This window comes from Hyperoodon ampullatus (assembly GCF_949752795.1).
Source record: "Hyperoodon ampullatus genome assembly, chromosome: 17".
Classification (NCBI taxonomy): domain Eukaryota; kingdom Metazoa; phylum Chordata; class Mammalia; order Artiodactyla; family Ziphiidae; genus Hyperoodon; species Hyperoodon ampullatus.
The window spans coordinates 9,071,502-9,096,284 of NC_136930.1; positions in this window are offsets into that span (position 1 = coordinate 9,071,502).

A 24,783-nucleotide genomic window follows, 5' to 3' on the forward strand; every position below is an offset into this window, starting at 1 on the left:
TGGATCACCTTTACTAGCATTACTCTGAAGTCTTTTTCAGGTAGACTGCTTATTTCCTCTTCATATGTTTGGTCTGGTGAGTTTTTACCTTGCTCCTTCAACTGCTGTGTATTTCTCTGTCTTCTCATTTTGCTTAACGTACTGTGTTTGGGGTCTCCTTTTTGCGGGCTGCAGGTTCGTAGTTCCCGTTGTTTTTGGTGTCTGACCCCAGTGGCTAAGGTTGGTTCAGTGGGTTGTGTAGGCTTCCTGATGGAGGGGACTGGTGCCTGTGTTCTGGTGGATGAGGCTGGATATTGTCTTTCTGGTGGGCAGCACTGCGTCTGGTGGTGTGTTTTGGGTTTTCTGTGAACTTATTATGATTTTAGTCAGCATCTCAGCTAGTGGGTGGGGTTGTGTTCCTGTCTTGCTAGTTGTTTGGCATGGGGCATCCAGCACTGGAGCTTGCTGGTCGTTGAGTGGAGCTGGGTCTTAGTCTTGAGATGGAGATCTCTGGGAGAGCTTTTGCCATCTGATATTTTGTGGGGCTGGGAGGACCAATGTCCTGAACTTGGCTCTCCCACCTCAGAGGCTCAGGCCTGACACCCGGCCAGAGCACCAAGACCCTGTCAGCCACACAGCTCAGAAGAAAAGTTAGGAAAAAGAAAGAAAAATAAATAAAAGAAAGTTATTTAAAAATATGATTAAAATAAAAAAATAAAAAGTAATAAAAGAAAGAGAAAGAAGAGAGCAACCAAAGCAATAAACAAATCTACCAATGATAACAAAAACTAAAAACTATACTAAAACAAAGAAAAAACAGACAGACAGAACCCTAGGACAAATGGTAAAAGCAAACCTATACACACAAAATCACACAAAGAGGCATACATATACACAGTCAAAAAAGAGAAAAAAGAAAAAATATATATATATATATATAAAAGCAAGAGAGCAACCAAATCAATAAAGAAATTACCAATGATAATAAGCTTTAAATGCTAAACTAGGATAAACATAAAATCACAAAAAAAATTAGATGCAGAAAGCAAACCCCAAGTCTACAGTTGCTCCCTAAGTCCACTGCCTTTGGGATGATTTGTTGTCTATTCAGGTGTTCCACAGATGCAGGGTACATCAAGTTGATTGTGGAGATCTAATCCGCTGCTCCTGAGGCTGCTGGGAGAGATTTCCCTTTCTCTTCTTTGTTCTCACAGCTCCCGGGGTTCAGCTTTGGATTTGGCCCCGCCTCTGCGTGTAGGTCACCTGAGGGCGTCTGTTCTTCGCTCAGACAGGAGGGGGTTAATGGTGCGGCTGATTCCGGGTCTCTGGCTCACTCAGGCCGGGGGGAGGGAGGGGTACGGATGCGGGGCGAGCCTACGGCAGCAGAGGGCGGCGTGACGTTGCACCAGCCCGAGGCGCGCCGTGCGTTCTCCCGGGGAAGTTGTCCCTGCATCATGGGACCCTGGCAGTGGCAGGCTGCACAGGCTCCCAGGAGGGGAGGTGGGGTTAGTGACCTGTGCTCGCACACAGGCTTCTCGGTGGCGGCAGCAGCAGCCTTAGCATCTCATGCCCGTCTCTGGGGTCCACGCTGACAGCCGCGGCTCACGCCCATCTCTGGAGCTCCTTTAAGCGGCGCTCTTAATCCCCTCTCCTTGTGCACCCTGGAACAATGGTTTCTTGCCTCTTTGGCAGGTCCAGACTTTTCCCCAGACTCCCTCCCGGCCAGCCGTGGTGCACTAACCCCTTCAGGCTGTGTTCACGCTGCCAACCACAGTCCTCTCCCTGGGATCTGACCTCCGAAGCCCGAGCCTCAGCTCCCAGCCCCGCCCGCCCCGGCGGGGGAGCAGACAAGCGTCTCGGGCTGGCGAGTGCCGGTCGGCACCGATCCTCTGTGCGGGAATCTCTCCGCTTTGCCCTCTGCAGCCCTGTTGCTGCGCTCTCCTCCGTGGCTCTGAAGCTTCCCCCTGCCCACCCCCCATCTCGGCCAGTGAAGGGGCTCCTAGTGTGTGGAAACCTTTCCTCCTTCATGGCTCCCTCCCACTGGTGCAGGTCCCGTCCCTATTCTTTTGTCTCTGTTTATTCTTTTTTCTTTTGCCCTACCCGGGTACATGGGGAGTTTCTTGCCTTTTGGGAGGTCTGAGGTCTTCTGCCAGCGTTCAGTAGGTGTTCTGTAGGAGTTGTTCCACGTGTATTTCTGATGTATTTGTGGGGAGGAAGGTGATCTCCACGTCTTACTCTTCCACCTTGTAGGTCCCCCCTGAGAGAGTAGATCATAAGTGTTCTCACTGCACCCAGAAAATAGTAACTATGTGGGATGATGGATGTGTCAACTAACTTTAGAGTGGGAATCATTTCACAAGATATATGTATATCAAATCATCACCTTATACATCTTAAACTTACAGAATGTTGTCAATTATATCTCAATAAAGCTGGGGAAAGGAAAAAAATGCAGCTGAGGACTCCCTGTGGTTTGTGGGCTCCATATTGGGAAACACTGAGCTTTACAACATTGCTTCAACAGTGAAGGTGTATAGAAAGTGTTTGGCGGGGATTCCCTGGTTGTCCAGTGGTTAGGACTCGGCAGTTTCACTTCCAGGGCCCAGGTTCAAGCCCTGGTCGGGGACCTCTGCAAGCTGTGATGCTCTGGCAAGGGTGCAGCAAGTGCTGTGAAATAATTAAATATTTATTTCATCACATTATATTTTTTTTTGGTTGCATCGTATGGCATGCAGTATATTAGTTCCCCGACGAGGAGCGCAGAGTTTTAACCACTGGACTGCTGGGGAAGTCCCTATTTCATCACATTTTAAACTAAACATTTTTGAATAGGCAACTTATGGTCCAAAATTTTAAAAGGGTAAAAAGGAGATTTGGTGTTTAAATGAACAGATTTATACACTATGCAGGAATTGGTTAATATTTTTATGACTTTTCATTTTTTCTCTGCCAATCAAAAATGTGAATGATCTCACAATGGTGTGTAGAACACATGGATGAGAGCCTTTTTTGCATTTCTTGTCACAGTTAACTTCAAACGCCAGTGAGACCAAGTTTTAGAAGGATGGATAAATACATTCAGTGTAATATACACCTATGTATACCTACACGGACCCTCCCTTGATGACAGAAACGGAGTTTTGGATAGAAGAGTCCCAATATTGATGAGGGAACACATGATGTGTTGGAATGGGTGGACCTTCAGTAAGTCACGGGCACACTGCTTGCTGCACAGCACAACATTTCAAGATATTGCATCCAGGAATTAGATTTGTGTCACTGGGAAGGCTTCGGAGATTACAGAAGTGAAACGCTAAGCCAAATGAGTGTGTGAGTTTTTCACATCTGTCCCTTATTTTCTGTATTTTTGCCTCATTATCTGCATTGTTGGATTGCTGTATCTGTCATATGCCAACAGATGGCAATATTATAAGATCATTTTTTTAAGATGGTTAAAATGAACGATATTCTCTGCTGCTCCCAGATTAGTCAGATGGAAGAAACAAGATCTTTATTGGTTGTCTTTTTGGTATTTACAAAATCTTGTCTTTCTAAATTTTTCATAAAATATTAGCAATAGTATTTTCACTTCACTGCTGCCTCTTCTCGACTAGTTTTCTTTTTTCCTTTGCTTAACTTTTAACACCATATCTAAATCCACCTTTGTGGTATTCTATGTGCAAATCTTGATATATCTGCTAGTAATGAAAGCAAAGTGTACAACCATTGGTAGAGCTATTATTAATTAAGTAGTACTAGGTATATAACTTTTTTTTTTTTTTTGTGGTACGTGGGCCTCTCACTGTTGTGGCCTCTCCACTCATGTGAAATTTAAGAATAGGCAAAACTAACCTGTGATGATGAAAGTAAGAATAATGGTTACCTTTGGGGGCAGGCATGGGAGTGGGGATGCAACATTCAGACTGGGGAAAGGGCCTGTAAGAAAGTTACGGGGTTCTGGAAATATTCTATGCCCTCCCCACTGGTGTGTGCACTAACAGAATCTTTATGCTCCTGTGGTTTGAATGGCCCTTACTGCCTTCTTGCTTTGTGTGTCCAGGGAGCATCATTTCTTGCCTCTGGGACAGTAGCCCTTTTGTTCCTGGGCTATGCTCTTTTCTTTTCCTAGACCACCCCCCTACACTGCTGATACTTCTCATATTTTTGCCATCACAATAGATGTCACTTGCAACTAAAGTTGAGCTCAGAATCCTTTTTATGCACCCACCACATTCTGGGTTTTCTCCATCTATTATACTCATGACCCTGAGCTGCAGTAGCTTGCTTATGCGTTTGCCTTCCCACTGGACTGTCATTTCCCTGAGGGCAAATATCTTGATCATGGTTGTAGCTCAAGCACACAGATGACATGTTTTTAAAAACCAATCCAAATTATTCTAATAAATTGTCCTCCTTCCTGTCTCATTCTCAACTTCTCGTCCACACGGAAATACAAGTCCTCTCTAAAATTCAGGTTTCAAGATGTTTATCATTCTTCCTAACAATAATCTCTGGAGGGTCCTCTGAATTTTCAAGATGGAGGCCAGAACTCTTCACCGGTCATTCAAGAATCATGTGAGCTGGCTCCACTCTAACGTTTCCCATCATTTTCTTTCAATCATCCACTGTCCAGGGACCAGAGCCCCTCCCCATCCTCAAACATGTGAGGAACTCTTATGCTTCCAGGCCCGTGTCCATGGCTTTTCTTCTGCTTTACATGCCTCCACTAATGTTCTTCAAGGCCCAGTTCAAACATTCATTCATCCTTCAAATATATCTTACTTTCTACTGGTTTCCAGGGACAGTTATATGTTCCCAGAAACAGAAGTGAGCAGGACATGTAAGATCCTCACTCTCATGGAGCCAATATTTTAATACAATGGAAACAAGAGTAATAATTAAATAAGCAAGGTAATGATTTCTGAAAAATGTTCTGAAGCAAATTATTTTATGTGTTAAAGACTAACTTTGTAGAATGTTCATTAAAATAGTGCGATCATTGGCAGTTGTCTTAACTAAAATAATTTTATTGGCTTTACTGAGCTTTTAATTTAAATTCTGCCACCTCCCACATCAGTATCCCTGTGTCTTTTACATGTTGATTCTTTCAATGGTTTAAAGAATAGCCCACAGACTTGCTCTTAATAAGATGTTTACAAACTTTTAAACACAGGAGAGCACAAATAAACCAGATTTCGGGTAAGAAAGGTTAGCTATACTTAATATTGCTATACAGCATTTTAGGATTTTTAATCATCCACCTTGCACTAGGAAATCGAAGAAGGAATGTGATGTAGCAGAAAGATCAGTAGGTCAAGAATCTTTGCTCTCATTTTGATTCCTAACTCCTCTATTAGTTAACTACGTGACCTTGAATAATTTACTTAGCTCACTGTGCTCATCGATGCAAGAGACATTTGAAGTTGAAAGTCGCTAAATTCTTTTTCAGTGTTAGAATTTTATGATCAACTGCGGCAGAGCAGGAATAGATAGAGCTATATCTGACTTAAAGGAAACCCCATCTGTGAAATTTTGGCTATCTTTATAAAAGAAGTTAAGTTTTTAAATATGTTTTTTGCCCTATTCTTTTTATAGTATCACTGTATTTTCTCAGCATTCAGCGACACATTCTCAGCCCTCATCTCACTTGACTCATCAATAGCATTTACTGGTTGATCACTTCCCCCTCTTCGCTGACCCCTTTGTCTTCCCGTCTCTTTGTTCCCCTTCTACTTCCCTGAGTGTCCTCCAACCCCTTGTACCTTCCTCTTTACCTTCCTGACTTCTGAACAGTGGTGAGCCCAGGGCCAAACCCCAGTTCTCTCTTATGTATACATTCATTCTAATGATCTTGTATTTGTTATTTATTGCTGCATAACAAATTATCCCCAAATCAGCAGCTTAAAACAATACACATGTATTATCTTACAGTTTCTGTGGGTCAGGAATATGGACACAGCATGGCTGGATCCTGTAATTTAGGATTTTTCATGAGGCTGCAATAAAGGTGTCAGCAGAGACTAGGGTCTCATCTGAAGGCTTGACTGGTGAAGGATGTGTGTCCTGCACAGGCTTGTTGGCAGGATTCAGTTCCTTTGAACTGTTGGAATCAGGGCCTCAGTTCCTAGCTGGCTGTTGGCTGGAGGTCACCCTCAGTTTCTCGCCATGTGAGCCTCACTCACATGGGAAATTACTTTATCATTCTTTACCTAAGATATACTTGTACCTATTGCTGCTCGCTGCAAGTTAATCATAAAATTAATTATGTTTAAACATAATTAATTAGGCATCTCAAATTTAACATGAATTCCTAATTTGTGACCCACGTCCCCACCCCAAATATGCTCCTCCTGCAGTTTTTTACCTTTTAAGTAAATGGCAATCACATTTTTATAGTTTTACATGCCCCAAACCTTGCAGTCATCTATGACTTTTCTCTCTTTCACACCCACATCAATCCATCAGCAAATTCTACTGACTTTACCTTCAAAAGAATTTATATCCAGAGTTCAACTATATTTTGCTATCTCCCCTACAACCATCCTGGTCCAGGGCACCAACACCTCTTGCCTAGTTTATTGTAAAAAATCCCCAAGTTATTTCCCTGCTTTTGCCCTTGCTACCATTTAGTCTATTATCAACATAGCAGCCAGACTGATCATGTTGAAATTTAAGTCAAATCATGTCATTCTTCTGTTTCAAATCTCTCACTGGCTCTTTATTTCACCTGGCAGAAGAGCTAACATTCTTATAACTGTATCTAAGGCTCTACATGACTTACTCCTTTGTTTCCTTCTCCCATTTTCTCTCCTCATCCTAATCCCCTTACTTTCTTTGCTCCAGCCACACTGGCCTTCTTGCTGCTCCTTGAACACACTAGGCATGTGTTTTAAAAGTCCTTAGATTTGTTTTAATCTCGCATGGCAAGACATGAAGACATGGAGATGACTGTCATGAAGGAAGAAGTTTTTACTCACAGTTCCCTAGAAGCATCACAAGCCATGCAGGGCCACACAAGGAAGCACCGGGGCCATCCAGGAGGCAGAGGAGTGAGGGGAAAGCAGGGGTAAAAGCCTTTACTGGGGTTTCTGCAGGGAAAAGCACGGCAAGGCAGGGTAAGCATGCTTAGGATTGGCCAGTTTGAGTAATTTTAGTGGTCTCTGGGGTACAGGGGCTGTCTTTAGTTGTCAGATACCTGCTCTTGGCATGACTAGGAAAGGGGAATGTTGGCCCTGAGTGTAAAAGCCCATTCAAGGAGGTGGCTGGGGTACCAGCTTTGGATTGGTTGGTTTGCATATGAAATGCATGTTCCAGGAGTGAGTGGTTTGCTATCTCTAGGAATTAGCTAACCCCACGGGGGAGGAGGGGGTCAGTCTTTCCAGGATCAACAGGCTCTAGATGCCAGAGCTTCAAGAATACAGAAAATAAAGAAATATAGTTAATGCAGCATGCTCCCCACATATGTACAGTGGCACTCACTTGTTCCCTGTGTGTAGATTATCATTTCCACAGGGGTTTGCATGGATTGCTCACCCCTACAGTCTTTACTCAATATTACCCTATCGCTCAGGCCTTCCCTCACCTCCACCCCATGTAGTCTGGTTCCTTCGCCTCACCCCATCATCACCCTCTGGTATCCTGCTTTCCCCTTTACTGTTCTCTTCAGCACTTACACTTTTGACATATAGTTACTTATTTATTTTTCTGTCTTCCTAATTAGAATGTAAACTTCATGACTATAGAGACTTTATCTGCTATATATGAGCCAATGGGCAGCCTCCTCTACCCTGAAGGTGAGGAGCTTGTCTGCAGAAGGACCAATCCCCATCAGAGCTGGAGACCTGGTTGGCCCAGGTTTTCAATTGGGATAATGCCCCGAGGCTCCTGCTACGTTTTCTAGAGAGGCCCTTGGCAGAAACTTAGCTCAGTCAATAATGGTCAGAGAGGGACCAATAACATCATCTCTGCCATCGCACACATCTGTCTCCAGAGGATGACTGTGTGTGATCTGAGAGTATCCTGCCCTCCAACCAGGGACTGGATAATAGAGGAGGTGAATGGTCATGCCTTTTCATTTTTGTTTACTGGACATGAAATAGCCCTCTTTTTTATTAATAAGAGGTATAGTTAAGAACATTCAGTTTGGTGAGTACAAGGAGTTGGGTGATAGGTGATTAAAGTGGTGTATTTTTAATTACTCTGGCTCATCCAGATGTCATGGTATAATACAATGCATGCAGCTTTAGGCCATAAATCTGTCCCTTAGAAACTGTGTGAAAGTGTCAGATTCCAAATGCATTAAAAATTAAATGAAGAACTACTTAACATTTTAATAGTGCTTTACATCCTAGAATTTTTCCAAGCATTCTTACATGCTTGACTTCATTCATTTATTCAACACAAATTTATTGAACACACACCATATGCTAGGCTCTGTGCTAGGCATCAAGAATAAAATGAAGAACAAGAAAGACAAATATGAGGCTTACGATCTAGGGAGGGAGATGATAAGAGACAACCACGAACAGAAAGGAGTCAGATGACCTAGGAATGCAGTGGAGGAGAGGAAGGGCATGGGAGAAGGCTGGAGAGAGAGCCCAGGGCAGAGTCTTGAAGGTCACAGTGGAGCTTGAATCTCAGTACAGATCTTCTTTGACTTACGATGAGGTTACATCCCCATTAATCCATCCTAAGTTGAAAATATCGTAAGTTGAACAGTCATTTAATATACCTAATGTACCAAATATCATAGACTTAGCCTAGCCCACCTTAAACGTCCTCAGAACACTTACATGAGCCTATGGTTGGGCAAAATCCTCTAACACAAAGCTTATTTTATAATAAAGTGTTGAATATCTCATGTAATTGACTGAATACCGTACTGAAAGTGAAAATCAGAATGGTTGTCTGGGTCCAGAATGGTTGGAGGTGTACCGGTCGTTTACCTGCGTGATTGCGTGGCTCACTGCCACCGCCCAGCATCCTGAGAGAGGATCGTAGGTGGTTGCTAGCCCTGGAAAAGATCAAAATTCAAAATCTGAAGGCAGTTTTTACGGAGTGCTTATTGCTTTTGCACCATCGTAAAGTCAAAAAATCATTAAGTCGAACCACTGCAAGTCAAGGACCATCACTGAAATGTGTTAAGTAAGAAAGTGACATGATCCAGCTTGTGACTCTTAATCCTCCTTCCAGGCAAACATTTTTTTTTTTTTTTTTTTTTGCGGTACGCGGGCCTCTCACTGTTGTGGCCTCTCCTGTTGCGGAGCACAGGCTCCAGACGCGCAGGCTCAGCGGCCATGGCTCACGGGCCCAGCCGCTCCGCGGCATGTGGGATCTTCCCGGACTGGGGCACGAACCCGTGTCCCCTGCATGGGCAGGCGGACTCTCAACCACTGCACCACCAGGGAAGCCCCAGGCAAACATTCTTTAAAACATCTCCGACATAATACGTTTGTTTTTATGTTTGTTTTAAAATTTCTTTTCTTGTTGTTTAGCTGGACCATGGCTACCACAGCAAAAAGCAGTTGTTAGATTTAAGGAAAATACATATTCACTCATCTGTACTTTTTACTCTCAAGCATAATAGCAAAAGGAACCTTGAGTAAGAGATAAATAGGAGTTTGAAGCTTAACTCTACCAACTCATTATCTGTGAAAATTTAAAAAATCATGTACCTTCTCTTTCTGTTTCCTTGTCTGTAAAATAGAGTTCTCTTTCTGTTTCCTTGTCTGTAAAATAAAGAGTTGAAAGATTGAGAAGATGTAAAGGAGCTGTTCCATTCTACTACATGATCAAGCTTCATGATATCAATAGAATTGGCTGTCAGCCAAGTCTTATAATTAATTGGCTTGTTGGTCATTAGGAGGAATACAACTTGTATTATTAAATGGTGTCATGTTAGGTTTCACGGCTGTGAGAGCAGGGCTACCTCTGAGATCGATCTTGGAATCTCTGAACTTCACAGTCATAGCAAAGGTCTGACTTGAGGGAGCCTCATCTCCCACCGTGTTGAGCTTGCCTTAGCCTTGAGGAAGAGCATCCTCTCCTTTCTCCTGGGTGCGAGGCTCTCCGGGTAGTTTAGTTTGTGACATTCTGTTTGCTTTTCCTGATTCTCTCTCTCCCCAAATAGACGACGTGGGCCAATTTGGCTTGGTCATAAACCCATTTTCCTTTAAAAAAATTTTGCAAAGGGTGCTTAGGCATGGCTAAAGCTGAAAATTGGCACTTGGGCACAGCAGGGGATACATTCGCTGTTTTGAAGTTAGGTTTTCATTTTATCAAGTGACACACTCTCCCCTCTCCTCCAAAGCAGATTGGAGGATGTTCCCTAGAGTCTGTATTTATTGCAAAAATATAGAGCCACAGGCCAGACTTTAATTCTATTAACTTTCCTGTGCGATAGATGTTCAGAAGAGACATGTTGATTAAATTTATATATAAAGGCTAGAAATTTGGAGGCAAATATTTTCTAAGATATAACAGGTTCTCTAGTGTCCTTTCTCTAGGGCTTTAACTATTAATTTAGATCTGAGGCCCACTTTGTATCTCCCACTAGCCCATGTGGTTTGTTTATAAACAGTTTGTTTATGGAAGCTAAATGTCTTGGTTTTAAATCAGAGTGTGATCTTATGACTGCTCGTGGCAATCTCCAGCCTAATTTAATAATTCGCCTGGTACAGTTTCTCTAATTGAATCGTGTTAGTTATAGACAATACGAGGACTCAAATCTACCTGTTGACCCAGAGCTCCGCTCCCTCCCTCTGCGCGGGAGGCTGAAGTTTACCGAGGGATCGCTTGGTAAACAAGAATTTAAAGAATCACATGCTGAGACCAGTGGGGACTGTTAAAAGCTCGGATAATGTAATATAATGTCACCCAGAGCTCTGGGTGTACAAACTGCAGATTTATGCAAGTAATTAATAGTGTCTTGCCAAGACAGTCAGTAGGCTTTTCAAAAGGAATCTTTCTTTGTGTCTTTTGATATTTAAAGAGCTGTAATTACAATGGCAGAGCTGTGAATTCTCTCCCCCCCCATACACATTAATTTATGGACCAATCCAGTATTACAGAGAGGCTAATGAAAGAACCACATACTCCCTTTATAATTTTTTTTTTACAGTTCCACTTGTGAGGATGAATGTAAAGTAGTTAATGCTATAAATAAGTATAATGATGTATCTCTTCTCTCAATTGCTAGTTGTTGATGCTGTAGCCTCACATAATAGAAGAAAAGAATTGAATTTAAATCTCTTCCCATCTTGTTTTCTTCTCCTAGCTTGTGCACCAGTTAAGAAATTCAAATGTTTCTGCCATTATGAGGTGCTTCAAAAAAAGACTCAAACTGGATTTTCCCCTCTCCTCTTTAATTTTAGAGTTATGGAAGACTCAGGAAAAAAATTACATAACTTATGCAGTCAGCTTAGGCTTTGCCAGGTTCAAGGTTTAGCATCTTGGCTTCTCAATAATAATCTCTCTCCCCTCTCAACAACTTTATTGAGGTATAACTGACAAATAAAAATTGTATATATTTAAGGTGTACAAGGTGATGGTTTGATATGTGTATACATTGTGAAATAATTACCACCAAGTTAATTAACACACCCATCACCTCACGTAGCTACCATTTTTTTCGGTGTATGTGTGGTGAGAACGCTTAAAACCTACTTTCTTAGCAAATTGCCAAGTGTATCATCCTGTAGTATTAACTATAGTCACCATGCTGTACATTAAATCTCCAGAACTTATTCATCTCTTAGTTGAAAGTTTGTACCCTTTGACCAACGTCTTCCCATTTCCCTCACCCCCCCCCAGTCCCTGGAAACCACCATTCTACTCTTTGGTTCTATGAGTTTGACTCTGTTAGATTCCACATGTATGTGAGATCACACAGCATTACTCTTTTTGTGCCAGGCTTATTTCACTCATCCTAATAGTCTCTTTCACTCTGGCCAGGGCTGGGAAGAAGCCTCTGGTGACTAGAGAAGGTAGTGCCCTGGTCTTCAGAATGCCATGTCATGTGGTACTCTGACAATGAACCTTCAAATGCTCACAAAAATTGTCCAGCTCCTTATGGGAGTGCCTTGACCAGAAAACATGACTGTATTCTCTGAAATTTTTGAATTTTCCTTTTAAAAGTTTGAAATGATGTTTGCTTTTCTTTCAAACAAGGCATTTTTGTATGCAACTTAACTAAAGGCATAAAGCTTGTTAGGACATTTTTACCTAAATAGCCTTTGAGTACAAGGCTAAGGCCAGGACTCAAGAATTCAAATACCTGGGGACCAAAATATGAACCAGGATCATATTATATTTATAGAAGCACTAGAGTCAAGACGCTTCAAATCCTTTCTCTGTGCAGTGAGTCATATGAATTTTCCAAATGAAATACATGTTGTGCTGCACTCAGTTCTTGGGACTTAATGACACGCCTCATAATACCAACATCAGGGATGCTAATTCTCTCAATCCATTTATCATATGTACTTCCTCCATGAACTTAGACTTTGAAAGGGCCTCTGCATCATCTAATCCAAATTTCATTTATTTCATGAATGATAAAACTGAGATCCTGAAAAAGGAAGTGGTTCACTAGGGTCCAACAGAGAGTTATGGCAGAGCCAGGATTTAGGTCTATGTGAGCCAGGACAGTACGTCCTTCTGTGGACTAATGATTTGTTTTAATGACATCCATCAGCTCAGTGGGGTCAGAGTGGGAATAGTCGCCTTGTTGATTTTTCTGTTTGTTGACCCTTTTAGACTGTAATTTCCTTAAGGACAAAGTCCTCGTGTGTTTACTTTGCTCTGAACGCTGCCTGGGAAGACTTTATAAAAACAATGAGAGTGGGGACGTCCCTGGTGGCACGGTGGTTAAGAATCCGCCTGCCAATGCAGGGGACACGGGTTCGAGCCTTGGTCCGGGAAGATCCCACATGCCGCGGAGCAACTAAGCCCGTGCGCCATAACTATTGAGCCTAAGCTCTAGAGCCCATGAGCCACAACTACTGAGCCCATGCACCACAACTACTGAAGCCCTCGCGCCTAGAGCCTGTACTCCGCAACAAGGGAAGCGACTGCAATGAGAAGCCGGCGCAAAGCAATGAAGAGTAGCCCCCGCTCGCCGCAACTAGAGAAAGCCCGCGCACAGCAACAAAGACCCAGTGCAGCCAAAAATAAATAAATAAATAAATAAATAAATTTTATTAAAACAGAAAAACAAAAAACAATGACAGTGTAGACTGTGCACTGCACTCCAGCAGCAAGACAGCATTACTTTTTAAAACCAACTTTGGGTACCATAATCTTGGTGCTGCAAATGTGGAGAATCATCTGGTTTCAGCTTAACAATTCCAGAAGGGGGTCATTACATTTGAACCATATTAACGACAATGAGAAGACATCTTGAGAAAACTAGAACCCACACGACAGATACAAATTAATAAATATTTAAGCATAATTTTGTACACAGCAAATTACAAGTAATATATAGTGGAGAGGCCAGGAGCATCAGCTTTGTGTTGGTTCTGTCAAGACCACACGTTTGGTTTTCTTCTGTGAAGTTGTTTACTGATCTGTCATGCTATTTCAAACGTGTGTTAATTGGCTTTGGAAAGTTCTTCCCTTATATCAAAACTTTGGTACTAATTGCAAGAAATTGCCAGATATCTTGTCCATGTTTGTTTAAGGTTCACACTATAAGGACTGGGTGATCATTAACTATATTGCCATAGTAATACTCACTGCTATTTCTAATTTGTGGCCACACAGATCAACCCGGGGAGGAAGAAGACAGCCTGTGATCTAGTTCTTTCCCTTTATGGGGAGCTGAGGGTGGATGCTGTTGAAGAAAAAAATATTATTCATGACACTCGTTAAAGGCAGTATGGAGGACTCTACTCAAGGGTGACCTACTATAAGGGGGTTTTGTAGCAAGGCACAGAGATCAGGCTCAATCCCAGTGACAACAAGGAAAAATGGGAATTTACAACCAAGGAGCAGGGTGGAGGTCAGCGGGCGGAAAATTACTAAGAGGAAATAAATATCTGGAGTAAGCGGATTCTGGCTAAACTGACCTAGCAGGATTCTTGCTGAAAGCAGGCCAGTGTGATCAAATGTCACCTGGGGGATGGTAAAGGATAAGGAATGTGAATAGATATCAAAGGTGATCAAATACGGAGGATGGAAGGGGGAGGTTTTCTGGTTAAGCTGACTTAGCAGGACTCTTGCTAAAATAGGACAATTCAGAGACAAACACAGAAGTCCAAAAGTCAAGGTGTAGTTGAGAAAGAGCTCAGACGAGGCTGACTAGAGTTTGGTCACGGAGAGAATCTTTGCTAATGCCCAAGAAAGAGAGAAGACAGGTGATGAGGTGTATATTCTGGTAAGAATGCTAAAAGCCAACTTAATTCATGGTGTTTTTCAGGAGGAGAGTCCTTAACTGTGGAATATTTTAGCAAGATGTCTGATTTAGAATGCTTATGGTAAACAAACCTAGAATCTAAAAATTTATGTGACACGGCTTCTTAGAAAATGTCACAGGTCTAACTTTCTGGATATTATTCAGAGATATTTCATAACCTGGAATGCTCCCTGCCAAGAGAGAAAACCATACTTTACCTGGAGAACTCATTGCGCTGAGCCAGGGGATGCAACTGATCCAAAAAGTAAAGACCTGGAGGGCTGTACGTGGGATTCAGACCTCGCCTTGCTGTGTCTTGTGCATCTTAGCTACTTGTATTCTTGCAACTATTAGCAAAGCTTGATAATGGGTAAGATCTTTGATTCACGTGAATGACTTGGCCACCTGATCCTTTGGGTTAGCTCACCTACGATGCAGGAAAATAAGCTTTGCTTTCCTTCAACGTTCTTTCTCAGTGATGCTCACTTGTAGAAGTGACGTCATGTTTTTTTTTCTTCCTGAGGATCATTCCTCTCTATGTCCTGTGGCGGAGAAGGCTAGACTATGCAAATCTATTCCCTTTTTTTAGGGGTAGAAGAAACCAACTTCTAGACTGAATATTACCTGAAAAATTCCCTTCAATCCCAAAGAACACATCAGTTCTTTGAGATTTCCACTTTTGAATTCTCCAAAAATTCTCCTCTTACTGCAGCCACCCAGATTTTTCCTGTCTTACAATTTTATGACCACTGCGTTTGTGAGCTATGAGTGGATGGCAAGTAGGGGGAGCAGTGCTGACACTGTTTATTCTTTATATCGTTCTTGAAAGAACAGTGCTTTTTCTAGTCATTGGCTGAGCACTAGACTGAAAGTCAGATAACGGTCCCATTCTGCTTCTAATTACCTTTCTGCATTTGAATGTGTAATTCATTTCCCTGTCTTTACTCTCTTCAAAAATGGAATTAAATGCTTTCCTTCTGTAGTAAAAGTTCTCAAAATATTTGTGTCTGTGCCTGTGTGTACACACATGTGTGTACGTGAGACAGACAGTAAAATCTTGTTGCCCCTGGTTCCATAATACCTGGCAGTCAATGTGATATGCAAATACTTTGTCAATTGATTTTTACATAATTGCACAACACACTTGATTTAAGCTCAAATATTCAATATACACTCTATAAAATCACAATAATTCTATTAAACTGATTGGCAGAGAGATTTCTGGAACAAGTCTGTAAGTAAACCAAATCCACATTAACTGTATCAATCTTCACGACTGTCTTTTATTAAATAAAACCTTTAGAGCAAGTGACCTTATATTTCCATATATTTTTGTTCAATAGGAACTAAACTTTTTAAAGGTGGAAAAGGCTTGTAATTGATATATAAAATTCTGTCCAAGGTCAGAAAAAAACCAATTCATTGATCTCTGTAGAGGTACAAAATTGAACCAAAGTAAATTTTAAAAAAGGTATTCACCTTTTTAAGGTCTAGTCTTTATCTTATATCTATCTTTTTTTCATAGTGTGTAGCTGAAAAAAGTCTTTAGAATATGCATAAGTAACAAAAATCAAGGATTATAATTGTAAAAACATTTAATTTTAAGAAAACGGAATTGCCCGAAGGTTATCTAATACCATGTTAGCTGTTTAAAGTCTATATCTGAATTCACTTCCACAATCATTTATTGAGCACTGCTAGGTATTGTCACTGTTACTAAAGATATACAGTGACAGCTTACCCTTCCCCCCTCCCTATATCCTCAAGTCCATTCTCTAGTAGGTTTGTGTCTTTATTCCTGTCTTACCCATAGGTTCTTCATGACATTTTTTTCCTTAAATTCCATATATATGTGTTAGCATATGGTATTTGTCTTTCTCTTTATGACTTACTTCACTCTGTATGACAGACTCTAGGTCTATCCACCTCGTTACAAATAGCTCAATTTTGACAAAGCGAGAGAGAAGCATGGACATATATACACTACCTAACGTAAAATAGATAGCTAGTGGGAAGCAGCCGCATAGCACAGGGAGATCAGATCGGTGCTTTGTGACCACCTAGAGGTGGGGGATAGGGAGTGTGGGAGGGAGGGAGATGCAAGAGGGAGGAGATATGGGAACATATGTATATGTATAACTGATTCACTTTGTTATAAAGCAGAAACTAACAGACCATTGTAAAGCAATTATACTCCAATAAAGATGCAAAAAAAAAAAAAAAGATATCCAGTGAACAAAACAGATAATCCCTGCCATCATGAAGCTTGCATTCTAGTGGGCAAGAGAGAAAATAATAAACTCAATATGTAACATAAAATATATTTGAAACTGGTAAGTAATAAGGAGGAAAAGAGAAAGCAGCAAGGAAGAAGCCTAGGGAGTTCTGGGAGTTGGAGGCTACTGCAACTTTCAGTCGAGGGATCAGTAGAGAGACTCACGCTGTGAAATGTGAGCAAAGCATGAAGAGTGTGGGTCTTGTCGATACGTGGGAAGAGCAGAAGGCACAGCCAGTGAAAGACTCCTGTAACAGGGGCATTTCTTGAATATTTGAGACTCAGCCAAGAGGCCAGTGTAGATAAGAGCAGAGAAGTAATGCTGTGTGTGTGTGTGTGTGTGTGTGTGTGTGTGTGTATGTTTGCACCCAGGTACAGGCAGACTGTGCGAGGCCTTAAGGACCATTGTGAGGCACGGCTTACTCTGAGTGAGTGAGCCGGGCAGTCCCTGGAGGGTTTTAAGCAGAGGTGTAATATAACCTGACTTAAGTAACTTTGAAGTATTCACTCTTGGAGCAGGATAGGAACTTCACAGGTAGACACCTGAGACACGGATTAGCAAGACTAGATAAGATGAAAAGGATAATTTTGGTTGCAGTGTTGAGAACAGGTAGAAGCAGAGAGACCAGTTTTGAAGCTATTGCAATAATCCAGGCAGAGTTGATGGTGGCTTGGACCAGGGTGGGAGTGATGGATGTGATGAGATGGGGGCGGATTCTATTTCTATTGAGAAGGTAAACAGAATTTGCTGACAGACTGGATATGAAGTATTAGAGAAAGAGAGTGTTAGAGACAATTCCAGGGTCTTTACTTTGCATGTGGAAGGATGGAATTGCCCACAACTGAGAGGAGGATGATTCTAGAGGAAGGAGGTTTCGAGGCTCCATCCTGTGTATGTTAGATTTGAGATGTCTATTAGATATTTGAATGGAGATATCAAGTTGGCAGTTAGCTATATGAGTCTGAAGTTCGGGGTAGTGTTCTGGGTTGGAGATTTAAGTGCCCCAGCGAACAGATGGCATTTAAAGTCATGAGCCTGGATCAGATCAATGAGGGAACAAGTGAAAAAGAGAAGAAGTCCAGGAAAGAGTCCTGAGGAGTTTCAAAGTTAAGGAGTTGAGAGATGAGGAAGGATTGGTAACAGGTGTGAGAAGGGGTACCCCGAGGGGAGCAGGAACCAGGTGAGTGTGGTGTCGGAGGGCAAGTGAAGACTGTTTCAGAAGGAGAGTGATCAACTGTTTGCAAACTGTTGATGTTTGGAATATCGTCTCTTGGGATTCTGTCTTGAACATTTAGAGATTGTTCTGTATTTGATATTTAATATATCAATATTAAAAAGATGAAGATTGCTATAACAAAAATATTATTTGAAACCAAGCATTTTTTTCTCTACAAAGGGGGTAGGAAGTAAGATATTCTTTTCTTCTTCTTTATTCTTTGGGAAAATATCAGTGGACTCACATTAGTTTGTACCTTTCACACGATGGCCTATATAGTTTAGCTTGGTACAATTTAGTACTTATGTAATAAATACTGACTTATTTGACTTGGGTCACAATGTGGTGTTTTAAGTCAAATAATTGACTATGAACATATCCTTTGAACTTTGACAAAAACACAAGCGATTTCCCTCTACACACTAGATGTAGAAGATGCTTGCTATTTATGCATATCCAACCATGTACTTCTGGTTCTCTGTGGCTATTTTTTATACCTTGTTGTACATTTCGAAAAAAAATCATTCATTTGCAAGTGTGTGAAATTCATGAAGCAAATGGAACATTGTATTAGATAATCTCTAAATCCTCACCCAGTTCAAAGATTCTAAGAATAATGTTTATACCAGTGGTCTGTGTTAAGCCAAGTTGCATGGGGGTTGGGAGTTAGTAGCCCTTCAAATAAGCTAGATTAACCCCACTGCCATTTCTCTTAGGGAAAAAGCAGCTCAGCTTTTTAAAGCATATAGGTCATCAGTAAAAGTTAGATTATAAAAGTCTTCAAGTCACAATCATTCCATAGAGTAACAGAATTGAATGTGATTTAGTCTTAAGAGTGAGGGAAATGAATTTTTAGTTAAGAGCCATGAAAATCAGCACTATTTCATATAGTTTAAATAGACTGCTCTTTTTGGTTCAATATAGGTGTTCATTCAGTTCAGTATCCTTGAGTTCAGGGGTAATAAAAAGATACACATTTTTCTTCAAATTCAATCAATTTTGAAAGGGCCTATAATTTTTAAAGCTATTTTTTTAGTTTAAATTGCATAACTACTAATTTTTCACCGCCAATTTCAAAGAGAGATACTACAACCCAAATTCTTCCGTGTCTGTTTTAAGACTCCACAGAGGAAGCATGGAGATGACACGATGCCAGAGAGGTCTTTCCACTTGTCAATTCTTTTCTAATGTTTCAAAGAGATTTTAAAATTGGGCAGAACCTCTGAGAATTTTAGATCAGAAGTTTCCTCCTCAACAACGACTCCTTTATCATTAGTATATTGTAAACTATGACTTTCGGGAACGTTCCAGAAGGAATTTCATTCACAGTGGAAACCAGTGGTGGATTAAGTTTATCAAAATTGTCTGAGAATAAAAGCTGATTTTATGGTTAAAATGGTGTAAAGTAAATGTGAAGTAATCACTGTTGGACTCGGATGGGAACTTCCCAAGTAGACACTTGAGACACAGATGAGTGTGACCAGTTCAGTTACCATCCGAGTTTCCAGAAGAGAATCCACAGCCTTATCTTCTTGCTTAGTTCTTGGAAGCAATGTGTCTGCTCTGCATGTGACCAGATGAACATAAGATGAGACAGCGGAAGAAAGGAAAAATAGTTTTTTTTTTTTTTAAAAACTGGAGTATAGTTGCTTTACAATGTTGTGTTATTTCTACTTTACAGCAAAGTGAATCAGCTATACGTATACATATCTCCCCTCTTTTTTAGATTTCCTTCCTATTTAGATCACCACAGAGCATTGAGTAGAGTTCCCTGTGCTATAAGGTAGGTTCTCATTAGTTATTATCTATTTTTTTATTAGTTATTACCTATTTTATAAAAAAGTTGTATATTTTATTATGCTTAGGAGTCCTTTTTTCTGCTCTTTGAAGGAAGGGTCCCATGTTTTCATTTTGCACTTGGCCCTGCATACGATGTAGCTGCTTTGATTACGACCACCATGAATTCACGGCTCCCGACCGCAGCTGGTTTGTCGGCATAGCCAGGCAGCCAGGCCTGAGTGTTTCTCCAGACAGCTGTCTCCCCTTGTTCACATGACTAAACACTGTCTACTCTTCCCAAATGCATGCTCCTTCTGTCTCCACCTTCATCTCAGCAAACAACAGTATCTCTTACTTTAGAGAAAAAGAACGAGAAGTTACCAGATGAACTGTGTTTCTCCCGTCCCTTCTGTGCCTCTTGTTAATAGGACAAGGTGTTCTCCTTGTCTAATGTTTATCCCTTGCCTGCACCCTGGGTTCCACTCTTCCTGCCCTCCCAGAACTGAACATGACTACCCCTTCCTCTCAAGAGGTAGCATGGGCCCTGGAGACATTGCCCGGGACTGGATCCCAGTTTTGGCACTTAGTACTTGTGTGACTTTGGTAAGCCTCTTAACTGCCCCAGGCCTCAGTTTCCCTCTCTGAAAACTGGGGTAATAATAGCACTACTTATTTCACTGTCTTGCCATGAAGATTAAATAAGTTAATATTGGTAAAGTGATAAGTATGTGCTATACAAATGTTTATTTAATAAAATCAAAGAATAAAAGTCCTCTCCTTCATCTTCAAACTTTTCTCCCCTTGACGCCTTTTAACATACTCAGTTCTCTCCTATCTTAAACGTGACCCTTCCTGGACCTCCAAATTTCTTCCAGCTGTAGCTCCATTTCTTCCCTCCTTCCAGAGGTAAATCCCCTGGAGGTTATCTGCACACAAGGTCTCCACTTCCTCACGGCCCACCCACTCCTCAACTCACAACAAAAGGATGCCTGCCCACCATCAGCTGAAACTGATCTCACCCTGAAAATCCATGCTTCAGGTCATGGAACTCAATATACACATTAAAAAAAAAAGAATCTTATTTGATTGTTCCTCTGTACTTGAGATTTTTGGCCACTTCTTGAAAATCTCTTTTCCCTTGTTTTCCAGGATGATGCTTTCTCTTATTTCCTCCTCTTCTCTAGAAGCTCCTTCTCAGTCTCCTTTGCAGAGTCCTTTCTCTCTGACCATCACTATAATTAGGTTTTCTTCAAGGTCCTCTCCCACCTTATTCTACCTGACACACTCCTTGAATGATTCCACCTACCCCCATGGATTCTGTTACCATCTATGGGCTGATGATGTCCACGTATGTATTGATAACCCAGATTTCTCTCCCAAGTCCCAGATTAATGTATCCAACATTAATATCTGGGGATATTGCCACTTGGATGTCCCAGAGACAACTCCAAGTCAGCACGTCTACAACTGAACTCATTTCCTCTCCACCTACTCCAACTGGCTCAACATCTTGGGTCCTGCTCAATTATGTCTCTTGCGTGCAGGATAAAATCCTTTCTCTTTTATATCTTCCATGGTCACACTCTTGGCTGCCTTTCCAATATTTGATCTTGTCAGGCCCCATCTTAACCTTTGTACTACAGCCAAAATGACCTGACTGCACTGATCTAAATACATAAAGCTCATGATTCCATGTCCTGTCCTCAGAGCCACTTCCCTTTCTGGCTTCAAAGTGAATACTTAAGTTATTTTTAGATCCTCTGTGAAATTTTCGTAATGGTCCACAGACTCAGATGAGCGAGTATGGTCACTTAAATATTTTTCTACACCTCAAGCGTATTTCTGTCTCTATGTCCCTCTTCTATTGACATCATGCTCGTGGAAAACCTAACCACAGTCCCTGGAGCTCCCTTCCTTCTCTAGAGTTGAGTCACCATTTGGGGTATGACCTAGTTACTACAGGTTGCTGACAAGCAGCTGTGTCCCTTTCCTTTTAGCCCCAGCATCTCCAGCAGCTTTATGTTACTTCTACACCAGCCCTGGGATGTAGAGCCTTCGGTTAAGTTCTCAGTGCTTCCTGACTGTAGACTCACAACCAACCACTCCTCTCTGGGGGCTTCTCCACTTTAGTGGTATGGCCATGAAGTTGGGCTGCATCCCTGCTGTTCTCTGATCTGCAGATTGTTCTTCGCTTCTCCTCTCAGCCAGGCAACACCTCCTTCTAGGATGAGGTGGGAATGGGGAGAAAATCCCTAATCTTGCTCATGTTTGTCTACACTCTAGAATCTTCTTTTCCCATTTACCTCCTTTGAAAATCCTCTCAGTTATTCTAAGGCATCATTTGTAAATTTGAATGCTTGCAGGGTAAGGTAAGTAATGTAAATGAGTGGAGCAGGTGTGTGTAAGAGATAAGGGAGTTGGGGAAACAGGGACGGTTTAAAGGGGCAGCAGCTACTACTCAGCTCCAGTTCATAGATGACTGACTTGTCCCGGATTTTTAGGGAGGCAAGTAAATCCAAAAGGGCATTGGTAGATCAAGGGAATAAGAAAACGTAAAGTGGCCTGAGCAGGTTTCTCCTATCGTTCAAGTTCGTGTCTTTCTTCCCCAGATACTCAATAACTATTTAATGAAGGAAGGAATGAATCTGATCTTACTAGAGGTAAACAGATAGAAAGCTGGAGGGGAGAGGTATAAAATATAAGATCTTACATCGAATGCTAGACCTTTCCTTTCTCTCATTTGCATACTAAATGCAGGGCTGCAGATGGCTCCTGTTATTACAGCTGCTGAATCGACTTACATTGGCTGCAGAATTCTATTGCCCTTGCTGCAGAAAATGACCTTGAAGTATTGAAGAACTCTCTGGGCTTGTTTCAGAAGACAACAGCAAAAGCAGGATTAATTCAAATGATGGGTTATATATTTTAAGGTCCTTCAGGTAATTCCAAGGGCAACTAGAAATCTTTCTTGAAGTCTGAATTTAGATTTAAAAGCTCGATAGAGCCCTTATTCTCACTCTCATGTTGTCGTTTTATTATTTAGGCATTCATTACCAGCTTCTTTTCTATTTTTGATTAGGTTGCTTAACATTTTGTGGTCTCTCTTCTTTCCTCCTCTGCTTTCCACACTTCCATTTTTAATAAAGAAAGATGAAAGAAAGAGTGCCTTTTCTACCTATTAAAATGATTTTGCCTTTGCATCAGCATGTTTCTCACTTTTCATAACTTGTGAAAATGTAACTATTATAACAGACATGCACAACAGCATGTCGTGAGATTACAGAATCCCTCTTCACATTTAGGAGATCCTGAAAGACCAGTGAAGAGTGCTGAATGAATCAATGAGAGCCCGTGAGGAAAGGTTAAATGGATAAGGATTACTCATCATGTATAATAAGGGAATTTGCTAAAAAAAAATATTAATTTGTTTCAGATAATGTGATCTGTTAAAAAGAGAAACTTATAACATCTTCAAAAAAATTTCCTTCTTTGTAAAACTTAGAGACATATCTGTCTTTAGCTGAGCTGAGGGAAGTTCTCTTGGAGGTGTCTGATTTTAGGGCTATATCAGGGTCCCAGCAGAAGAGGGGAACCATGTGGAAATTTGAACAAGGAAATCTTAATGTAAAGAATTATTAATTATAATTACATATATAGTTATTTATAATTATATATAATTATTATTTATAATTATATAAATAACAGTGAATTGGAGTTACAAAAGATTAGCTGGTAAGAAGTAAAGAGAATGTCACAGGATGCAGAAATAGCGGTTGTAAGCCACAGCCACTGCTCCTGAGGCTGAGTGCAGGTGCCCAAGGAGGAGGACCTCGCCCTGACCCCCAGCTGGAGATCCAGTCCTTGTTGGAGAAGGCATGGCTATATAGTTCAGTGATTGACAGAGAAGTCACTGAGGTGTTGCTCTGGTAGAAGTGGCTGGAAACGCCCCCTCTGGAACTTACTGGACAGCAGGGAATCTGTTGATTGGGAGGTACCTGACTGGAGTTACTCTACAGCAGCAGGTTACAAAAGCTGCTGGAGAGGGATGCCACGGGAGCTGCTGGCTACTGGTACTGCCCGGGCTGGCAATGCTGCATGAACTGTGTCCTGAAGAGGCTGCCGGTATCACGGGAGCTGAGTGCCAGAGATGCCACCTAAAGATGGCATCTTTAGGAGTGCTCTAGAAAGCACACCTGAATAGGCAAGAAAGCCCCTTCCTCCTGTAATATGTCTCCAGTGCTGTCTACTGGCAAAGCTTAATATCATGACACTTGGCCGAGAAAAACTAAAGGATCCAGAACAATTTTTGCGGAGCAGGCAATGAAGGGTGATTTTGCAGATGAGGCAGGCAATAAATTGATAAATGGCACAGGGATATTTTTGAGATAGTGAAAGTTAATTTGTAAGGTGAGCTAAGGGAAGAATGCTGGCTTCGATGCTGTGTGACCTCTCAGGATGCAGCGAGGAGGCTGGACTGTATAACAGATCCCATGCAATTCCTAACAGTCTATTTCTGTTTTGTTCTGTTATTCTTTATTGAGCTTACATTGCCTTTGAAATTGTGTATTAGCCTGTTGGTCGAGATATTCTTTTTAATTTGGAGGGAGGGTGTTGGAAAGTCTATCTATTATTGTTATTGTCGACAGTCTGAGAAAAAATATTTCTTATTGTAGGTTAACATAGATTTTGTGATTAAGCCACTTCTGAATCTTTTCTTGGTACTCATTATGTAATAAAAACAGCCTTGCCCTTTGTTCTGTTGAGGTGGGTTTTTGGTTATTTGGGGGGACCATTCTAACCTCTGGAATTTGAGTACTTAATTTAAAAATATTGTTTACATAGTAAGACACAGCTGGGGAACAAAACATTTCTTTTCCATACAAGCTTGTTTGTGTCAAAAACATTATTTCCATTATCTTCATAAGTGAAAGAGTAATAAGCATGGTAAAGTCACTCAATAAGTCTTGTAAATACTTTTTGGTATAAGTCCCAGAAATTGAGAATAAGGATGATTGGGTAAAGAATCCTACTGCAAGTCAGATGGTTTTTAATTCTTTGCTTTCTACAGAATTAAAGGGGACTTTCAGTGGCTTTTTAGTTGATGGATCGTTTAAGAAAAAAGATTTCTGATGATATAT